We start from the raw sequence: 10,665 nt of genomic DNA, 5'->3' as shown, positions 1-10,665 counted from the left end.
AATAGTTTGAACTAAAATCATGTCCAACTTGTTTGAAGTCGTGTTCTCTACCTCTTTATGTATATAATTTCCTCAGTTTCCTTACAATTCCACTTTTCAAACACCGAAGTTTTCAACGATTTATGTCCTGAGAGACCACTAGCACTAAAGAACGGATTAGCGGCCCTGGAAGGCTGAACTGTCCAAATTACATTGACTTGACGCAGACCCTTTGCTATTTTGCACTTATACCAGACGTTGACGTTGGCTAACCTTTGACTTCTATGCTGCAAGAAAGTATAGAGCCATACTAGACGCATTTGGATCGTATGTGATCGGAACAGAACATGAAGTCCAGTTTACATCTTGATGGTCGGTCATCCTTTCAAATTAGAGCCTCCTACCAAGTGTTTATCGGCCAACCGTCTCAACAATGCCATGGAGCCGGAACGCACGATTCTTTATGTTTTTCCGGTCCCATAAATAAGTGATGTTTTCATACTGAAATAGTGTTCAAAGTCTAATATTTTGATTTGTGCGTTCTTTATAATATATTTGTAATTAAACAACAGCAAAACTATATTTTTATGACACTATTTCTCGGGATGAATCTAAATGCACAAATAATAAGTAGCTACCAAACTTAAAATAATTGATTTCAAGTGTACCTCCGTCCCAAAAAATAAGTCATTTTGTGAATCAAAATTTATTCAAAAAGCAAGTTATTATACTCAATTTTGGCATGTGCATGCTGTTAGAAGTTGTAATCGTTAGAGATGTTTGTCGTTATGGATTATGGTTTAGCTGATAGATAGAGATAGAGATAGACTTCTTGATGTTTTTGAACACCAGTTGGACCTCTATCTGTAACTCTCTCCATTGTAATCTGTTGGAACTTTCCCCCTATATAAATATGCAACCACGGTGAGCCAAGATAGGCAATCGTGTTCTGATCCTTGACATGGTAATCAGAGCACTTCTTCCATAGTACATCTACAACACCACCACCACCCGACCGAAAACTATATCCCTCTCTCTCATGGCGTCGTCGTCGTCGTCTACCCCGTCATCGGCGCTGCTTGGAGCTCCTGTTGCGGAGAAGCTTACATGGGAGAACTACGTCTTATGGAAGGCACAATTCCTTCCTGCTGTGCATGGTGCACAGCTCTTGGGGATCTTAGATGGATCCATCAAGGAGCCGGCCAAGACCATGGAATTGGTGAAGGCCGACGACAAGAAAGAAATAGTTGCCAACCCGGAGTATGATCTATGGGTGGCCAAGGATCAACAATTGCTAAGTTACCTACTCAACTCCATCACCAAAGAAGTCCTGGCGCAAGTGGTAGCGGAGATGACTTCGGCAGGAGCATGGAGTGCGCTGCAGACTATATTTGCAGCCCAATCAAGAGCTCGTGTGACGAATTTACGCATGTGGCTATCTACTCTCAAGAAGGGTAACATGTCCTCGTCAACTTACTTCACAAAGATGGTGGCCATCAAGGATGAATTGGCCGCAGTTGGAATACTCATCGATGATGGTGAGATGGCATCTCATATTCTCAATGGGCTTGATTTTGAATATAATCCTTTTGTCTCATCGATGCTTGGTCGATTGGATCCCCTTCCTCTCTCCAAGCTATACTCTCACTTGATGTCTTACGAGATGCGTCTTGAGGCTTACAACGAAGGGGTCAATATACGTCTTCAGCAAATTCAGCATATCTTGGAGGATTTCGAGGACGAGGCAATGGAGGATGTGGCAATGGAGGCCGCAGTCGTGGGTGCAATAATGGTGGCTGTGGTGGACAGAACCGTGACAGCACCAATCAGCCCAAGAAAACTGTGTGCCAGATTTGCAAGAAAGTCGATCATGAAGCACCAAGATGTTGGTATAGATATGAGGACGATGATCAAGAAAACACCAAGATAGCCGGTGCTGCAGCCACTGGTTTTGGTTATGATACTAATTGGTATGCGGATAGTGGCGCCACCAACCACATCACTGGAGAGCTTGACAAGCAGACTATCAAAGACAAGTACAATGGCCAAGAACAAGTTCAAACAGCCAACGGATCATGTATGAAAATTAGTAATATTGGTTATTCAACTTTACATACCCCTAGTAGAAAATTGCATCTCAAAAATATTCTCCATGTTCCTAGTGCTCACAAGAATCTTGTTTCAATCCATAAACTAGCATTAGACAATAATGCATTTCTTGAATTTCATCCTAAATTCTTGTTTATTAAGGATCATAAAACGAGGAAAATCCTTCATCAAGGTAGATGCAAAGGAGGTCTTTATCCGCTTGAGTCAATCTCTTCAGACGAGGTCGGCAGCAACGAAGCTTATAGCGCCATTAAACCATCCACCTCTAAGTGGCATAGTCGCTTAGGGCATCCTGCTCTCCCTATTGTTCAGCGTGTGCTTAGTCATATTAATCTTGCTTGTGATAGTACTACTAGTTTTGAGTCGGTTTGTGATTCATGTCAAATGGCTAAAAGCCATCAGCTTCCATATTCGAGTTCAAAAAATTCTTCTAAAGCTCCACTTGATCTTATTCACTCCGATGTTTGAGGCCCTACACCTATGTCTTTTGGTCGTTATTCTTATTATGTGAGCTTCATTGACGACTACATTAGATACACTTGGATTTATCTTCTGAAAAAGAAATCTGATGTCTTTCAAGTCTTTAAAGACTTTCAGAATCTAGTTGAGCGAAAGCACAACAAGAAAATTGTGTATATGCAAACTAACTGGGGAGGCGAATATGAAAAATTAAGCTCTTTTTTTCAATAGATCGGCATAGCACATCGTGTCTCGTATCCCCATCGTGTCTCGTGTCCCCATGCTCATTAGCAAAATGGCTTGGTTGAAAGAAAGCATCGCCATATTGTAGAAGTCGGCCTTGCTTTCCTTGCAAATGCCTCAATGCCTCTTAAATTCTAGGATCAAGCTTTCTTGGCAGCTACCTATCTTATAAATATCCTTCCAAGCAAGGTTCTCAATTTTGAAACTCCTATAGAACGCCTGCTCCACGAAAAACCCAATTATAGCTGCCTTCGCATCTTTGGGTGTGCTTGTTGGCCGAATTTACGGCCCTAAATACCCGCAAACTAGCCTTTCGATCTGTCAAATGCACCTTCCTTGGCTATAGTTCCATGCATAAAGGCTTTAAATGCCTAGATGCCACCACTAGTAGGATCTACATCTCGTGGGATGTCGTCTTTGATGAGTCAGTGTTTCCTTTTGCTCACCTGCATCCTAATGCAGGCGTCCTTCTTAGAAAAGAGATCCTTCTTTTACCAGATCATCTTCGTAATCCAGGGGATGTCAGTTGCAATGATCATATTACTAATACTACTGACCCTTTGCTTGATAGCACTGTGCAAAAGTTTTTCAGGAACAATCAGTACCTGGCTGAGCCATGGGTGGTGCACACAATCCTGGCGGCGGCCCTTCCCAGGATGCTCTGCTACACAATCCAGGTGTATCCGACCGTGCTGCTTTGCCTACTGTTCCGATCGCAACCGTCCCGACCTCTCCTGGCGCGTGTTCTGGCCCGACCGCGACCGCCCTGACCTCTCCTGAAGTGCATTTTGGCCCGACCGCACCTGCCCCGACCTCTCCTGGCACGCGTTCTAGCCCGACCGCGTCCGCCCGACCTCTCCTGGCGCGCGTTCTGGCCCGACCGCGACCACCCCGACCTCTCCTGAAGCGACACGCACGCCGACCGCAACCGCCCCGACCTCTTCTGGCCCGACGCGCACGCTGACCGTGACCACCCTGACCTCTCCTGGTGCGCGTTCTGGTTTGACCGCGCCTGCCCTGACCTCTCCGAGCGCGACGCGCGCGCCGACCGCGACCGTTCCGATCGCGCCGACTCCAGCCTCCCCGACTCCACCGCGTGGGAGGGGGGGGGGGGGTCCCTCGCGCCAGCGCCCGAGTCCGCGTCGCCGTCCGATGCTAATCCGACGCCTGAAGATGTGTCGATGGTTTCTGTCTCGCCACTGAGACGGAGAACACGGCTCCAAAGTGGCATAACTAAACCAAAACAATTCAAGGACATGGTCAGGTATGGTTTATTTTCGGCTACTGGGGAACCACAAGATTTTCATGAAGTGGTAAGTGATCCTAGATGGAAGGAAGCTATGCAAAATGAATTTGATGCTCTCATCAGAAATAAGACTTGGCATTTGGTTCCAGAAAAGAAGGGTAACAATATTATTGATTGCAAATGGGTGTTCAAAATTAAAAGAAAATCAGATGGGACAATAGACAGATATAAAGCAAGGCTTGTTGCAAAGGGCTTTTGACAACGGTATGGCATTGATTACGAGGATACTTTCAGTCCAGTGGTTAAAATTGCAACTGTCAGGCTTGTTCTTTCAATTGCTATTTCAAAAGGATGGTATATCAAACAGTTAGATGTACAGAATGCATTTCTTCATGGTGTTCTGGAAGAAGAGGTATATATGAGGCAACCCCCAGGTTTTGAAAGTAAAGGAGCTTCACATCTTGTTTACAAGTTGGACAAGGCTATTTATGGTTTGAAGCAAGCTCCACGAGCTTGGTATGCAAGATTGAGTTCTAATCTCATTGCTCTTGGTTTTGTGGCGTCAAAATTAGACACCTCATTGTTCATTTATCAAAGGATGGGAAGTCACAGTCTATACGTTGATTTATGTGGATGATATTATTGTCACAAGTTCATCAAGTGAAGCTGTTGCGGCATTGCTAGTTGATCTAAAAAAGGACTTTGCCTTAAAAGATTTGGGGGACCTCAATTACTTCCTGGGTATTGAAGTTAAATGAAAAAAGGGTCAATTATTACTAACACAAGAAAAATATGCAAAGGAGATTTTAACACGAGTAGGTACGGTGAATTGTAAACCGTCATCTACTCTGCTGTCTACTAGTGAAAAGCTATCTAAGCATGAACGTGAATTGTTGAGTTCAGTTGACAGTGCAAGGTATAGAAGTGTTGTTGGTGCATTAGAATACCTCACGCTTACTAGGCCTGATTTAGCGTTCTCAGTGAACAAAGTCTATCAGTTATAGACTTTGGACTGCTGTGAAAAGGATACTTCGGTATATCAAGTCTACCTTGGACCTTGGACTGAATTTCTAAGTGTCACCTTCTACCTTGATTAGTGCATATTCTGATGCTGATTGGGCAGGAAGCATTGATGACAGAAGGTCGACTAGAGGTTTTGCTGTTTTCTTTGGTCTGAATTTGATTTCTTAGAGTGCTAGGAAGCAAGCTACTATCTCAAGATCAAGCACAGAAGCTGAATATAAGTGCCATGCCATTGCTGAATTGATATGGTTGGAGTCTTTATTAAAAGAACTTGGGATATGGATAGATCAGCCACCTTGCTTATGGTGTGACAACTTGGGCGCCACATACTTATCGACGAATCCAGTGTTTCGTGCAAGAGCTAAGCATATAGAAATTGACTTTCACTTTGTTCGTGAGCGTGTTGTGAATAAGCAACTATAGGTACGGTTGGTTGCTTCCAAAGATCAACTTGCAGATGGGTTCACCAAAGCATTGCCGTATGAGATGCTAGAGGCATTCAAGAGCAATCTAAATCTCAAAAGGAAAAGAAGTTTAGATTGAGGGGGACTGTTAGAAGTTGTAATCGTTAGAGATGTTTGTCGTTATGGATTATGGTTTGGCTGATAGATAGAGATAGAGATAGACTTCTTGATGTATTTGAACACTAGTTGGACCTCTATCTGTAACTCTCTCCGTTATAATCTGTTGGGACTTCCCCCTATATAAACGGCACATGCAAGCACCAAATATGTTAATAAATAGAGGTAATCAAGGTCATTTTACCTCGTATATGTCCAAAAATTTCTTGGGTGACTTGTTTCTTGGAATGGAGGAAGTAGACTAGCACTTATCATCTTATACAAAATTGGTATTAAGAAAAACGAAATCCAGTGTAGAAAAAACCCTGACATAAAAGAATTTTATAATAAATATAATAAAGTCTTCTTCTACGCCATGGTCTTTTTCCCCATTGCAGTCAATATAGAAAAAGGCTGTGTCATACAAGAATATTATAAATCTAATAAAGTCTTGTTCTACATACCACGGTCCTTTTCCCCCTTTACGATCAATATATCAGCACAACAAGCAAGTATGCGGTTGATTTAATTGCAGACGTGATTAGAGTCCAATTTGTACGAGAGGAGCCTAACATTGGTCATGGGTTTTCACACGGCCATACGGCCGTGGCGTTGGTTGGGATGTCACTTTAGTTGCACACAAAGTGGCAAAAACCCCCACTGGTCGACGCCACGTACAACCGGGTCCAGTCAGTAAACAACACGCATGCATCAACCAGCAGTGAGCCGCTGTCGTCCACGCGTCTATCGCCACCTGGGATTACCAAGAAGCAATGCATCATCGTCAGCTATCCCAGCTAGCTTGGCACTCGTAGCTCTAGAGTCTCAACCAACAAGGGCGTGATTGGATGGCTGGGCCACCCCAGCCTGCCCCCCATCTCTGAACCAGGCTGCCGGCATGCAACACCGCATGATTGTTGCATGCATGCGTGCATCCAGGTTCCTTCGAGCCGCTGATTGGTTGCCAAACTTTTTCTCGTTTCTTGCACCGATAGATTTTTAGTCCGCACGCATGCATGCTGCGTTACATCGGCCGGGCCTGGTTCGCGAGAAACGCCCGATTTCTACGTTTCTACCGGGCCTGGCTGGAGTTATACGGCTGCATAACCGGAGCCTGGTCCGAGCGCTTGTCCAGGTAACCAATCAATGCAAAGTCGCATCCCGGAAGCCTGGACGGAGGGCATGCAGCCAACGACTCCAAGCTACGGTACTCATGCATGTCCAGTGTGACAGGATCACAGGAGTGTCGATCTGTCTGGCCTGAGATGGCACTTGATCCGACAAATGGACAACTTGGTTGCAGGGTTTTGCGTGTGGGCCCGGGTCAAAGGAACGCGTGGAGCGCATATCTGCCGTAGTGTATACTCCATCGGTTTATACAAGGTGCACGTATATTCAGATTCATTACAATATTTGACCAATAATTTAGCTAATATTTTTTTATTTTTATAATATAAATTTGATACAAGTGTACTCTCCAATGATTATAAGGTCATAACTATAAACAATATAATGTAAGATAAATAATTGGTCAAAGTGTAATCTAGGAGACCGTGTCAAGTCATATCATACCTTATAAAAATAAACGGAGGGAGTACATTTCTAACACTTGGGATAAACAAAGTTCGTACATTACAGGAAGATAGAAAGTGCCCACCTGGCGCCAAAGAAATCTAAGCTGGAGATGGTTAAAGAAAATGTATAGTAGCCTACGATAAGAGATGTCCTGGGTTATCTGACCTTAAGCCAAACGTTCTAAGCTGTTGTTAGTTGTTACAAACTACGTTTTATGTGTCAAGTTATGTTCTTCCTAAAATAAATGAGCATATTTGCTTCGAAACGTAGTTTAGCAAATGTGTACCTTTGCTATGTTCTGTAAACATCTTGCAACGAAAAGGATTAGCCAAAATTGTTTTTGAAGACTGGATCAGAGCTCGAAACATCGTGACCAAAAAGTTTTCTAGTTCTGAAACGTTGACGGCAACACGGCCTTGCGAAAAGACTAGACATGTCACATACGTGAATGGTGTACCATCTTACTCTCTGCGTTCCAAAAAACAAGTCGTTTTAATATTATCCTAAGTCAAATTTTTTAAGTTTGATAGAAGTTATAGAAAAAAATTACATATATTATGGTATGAAATAAGTGCCATTAGATCTACCATGAGATATATTTTTATAATATAATATTTGATGTCATAAATATTGATACTTTTCTCTATAAATTTAATCAAAGTTAAGAAAATTTGACTTAAGATAAATATATATATAGAATAACTTATTTTTTGGACGGAGGGAGCGTGCATACTTTGACTGACTTCAAACGAAGGAAAAGGAATTCCTAAGAAGAAAAGGAAAGGAAAGGAAGAGACGCGGTGTCAAAGTCAATGGCAACCGGCCCACATACAAACCACACCCCCAACCCAGCAGGCCAGCCCAAGTTGGATGGTCTGCTTCGTTTTGGGCTGGCATTTTTGCCCGACCAACAAAATGCCCAAACCACGCAGCAGTGGGCTATCCAACATTGGTTGGGCCGGCCTATAACTGCTAGGCCCATATATATGCAAGCATGTCGCTTTCAATCAAAGAATCCAACATTCCCTAAGGCCTGTTTGGATGTCAGTATTGGAGCTTGGAATTGGGAATTGGAATTGGTAGCTTCGAATGCCGACTATTTGGATGTCCTGGAATTCAGAATTGGAAATCAAACTCAATACCACCCGGTATTCAACCCACCCTCACCCCTTCACCCTCAATACCGACCCAATCCGCTCGGTATTCGCTGGAATCAATCTTTCCCCCGCCCCTTCGTCTCCCTCGCACCACAGCTCCCTCCCTTCGCCCGTCATCTGGCGGCGCGCGCCGCCCTCCCGGCGAGCTGCCCCTGCCTCCCCTCCCTCCATCGGCGGGCTGCCCCCGTCTCCCCTCCCACTGCCACTGTGCTGGAGCAGGAGGAGGCGAAGGCCGCGGGGCAAGCAAGGAGCCGCGGCACCCCTCCCTTGCCTCCCTCTGCGATGAGCCCCGCACCCCTTCGCTGGCGAGCCGCGCGGCTCCTCCCCAGTCCCCTATCGCCCTCCCAGCGGGCCACCCCTGCCTCCCCTCCCTCCACCAGCAGGCCGCCCCCATCTCCCCTCCCTCTGCCGCCACGTCAGAGCGGGAGGAGGCGAAGGCCGCGGGGCGAGCAAGGAGCCGCGCCACCCCTCCCTTGCCTCCCTCCGCGACGAGCCCCGTGCCCCTCTGCCAGCGAGCCACGCGGCTCCTCCCCAGTCCCCTACCGCCATCCCGGCAGGCCGCCCCTACCTCCACCGGCGGGCTGCCTCCATCTCCCCTCCCTCTGCTGACGCGCCGGAGTGGGAGGAGGCTCCTCCGGTGCTGTGGATCTGGGAGGGGTGCCACCACTCTCCTCTTCATGGGCCGGAGAACCCTTTGTGCGGCGATGGCGGCAAGGGGTTGCCGGAGTAGAGGTTGTCGGCCATGGTGGAAGAATCCGAACAAATACCAATTCTGCTTTTGTACATCCAAACAGAAAATTGAATTGAATTCTTTCCTAAGATTACAAACGCCAATACAATGACATCCAAATAATAGAATTGGAATTGCATCTCATTTCAATACCATGGCTGATTTGGTATTGAACTCAATTCAATTCCATGCCCTCCAATATCGACATCCAAACGAAGCTTAAAGGTAAAACATTAAGAATAAGGCTCCAAAATGCATGCAACCATAAAACCCTATTACTACTTTCTCCGTAAGTCATTTTGGCTTTCCTAGATTTATAGATGAGAAAATTCCTTATATGGCACTAGATAAAAACTTGATTCCCTATATGAGACTAGAAATTTTTGCCTCCCTTATTTAACACTAGGATTTATTTTTTATTCCTTTCTTGGTACTTCTGTTCCTTATTTGGCATCCGGATTTATTTTCCATTCCTTTCTTGACACTTCCACTAGATCTGTTAGGAACTTCCATCAAATTCACTACCAACAAGTACCAAAATACCTCTGAAATTTATACTCATCCTAGCCGATTCCTTTGCGAGCTGCCCGAGTACGCCATGTCATTCACGCTGCCGACGGGCTGGTGATGCCTCAATGGCAAGTGGTGGGTGAAAGCAGAAGGCCGAGAGCACAGCCATGTTGTGAACTCGTTAGTGGTTCTCATACACATACATGATAGCCTATAGGATTTTTTTTTCTACAGAGGACATTGATCCTATAATGTTTGTTTTTGAGAATGCATGTTCGTGCTCAATTCTGGAATGGGAGGATTATTAATCTCTAAATTTGTCATTGAATAATTATCTGGCTAAAGCTGTCGGAATTCACAAACATAATGTCCAGCTTTTATATTATCTTTTGGATAATTCACATCAAATTGTTCAATTTCATTGTTGCGCATCCTATACATTTCACCATACATCACAAAGGACTTATGGACTGATGCAGCCGCATGAAACTCACCATATATCATTAGATAGGATGAGAGGTAAAAATATTTTTTAGATGGGACTTACTAGCCAAACTAACAGAAGTGCTAAGAAAGGAATGGAAAAATAAATTCCGATGTCCAATAAGGAAATAAGTGTCAAGAAAGGAAAAAAAATCCCAATTTTAAATAAGGGAGGCAAAATTTTCTAGTATTATATAGGGAACCAGATTTTTATCTGGTGCTATACAGTGAATTTTCTCTTTGTAGATAGTATTATGCATCTAGACATTCACTATATCTAGATACATAATAAAAACTATGTACCTAGAAAAATCAAAATGATCTACAATTTGAGACGAATGGAGTAGTTTTCTATCCCAAAATCTAAATATAGTTTGTTGCACGACAGTTTATATTACTATAATTTCGTGTGAAATCCAGGCTCGAAATCGCCGCATCATGCTGGTGCATGTTTCAATTCGATCAAAGTATCATCATCCATCGACCCCATCATGCGACGTGGAGGCGGCCGGCGACGAGGTCGGGGCGGAGGACGAACGCCTAGAGGCCGTCGAAGTGCAGCTCGGACCCGCAGTGCTCCCGGAACGCGTC

The 10,665-nt window shown here is 44.5% G+C and overlaps 1 pseudogene; it reads left to right on the top strand.

Annotated features, from left to right (window-relative positions):
- Nucleotides 1-1,504: 1,504 nt before the first annotated feature.
- LOC117851130 (small nucleolar RNA Z247) lies at nucleotides 1,505-1,593 on the top strand (annotated as a pseudogene).
- The last annotated feature ends 9,072 nt before the right edge of the window (nucleotides 1,594-10,665 follow it).

This window comes from Setaria viridis, chromosome 3 (genome assembly GCF_005286985.2).
Source record: "Setaria viridis chromosome 3, Setaria_viridis_v4.0, whole genome shotgun sequence".
In the NCBI taxonomy this organism is placed as follows: domain Eukaryota; kingdom Viridiplantae; phylum Streptophyta; class Magnoliopsida; order Poales; family Poaceae; genus Setaria; species Setaria viridis.
The sequence above is the reverse complement of the archived record's forward strand: the minus strand, read 5'-3'. Positions and strand labels throughout refer to the sequence as shown.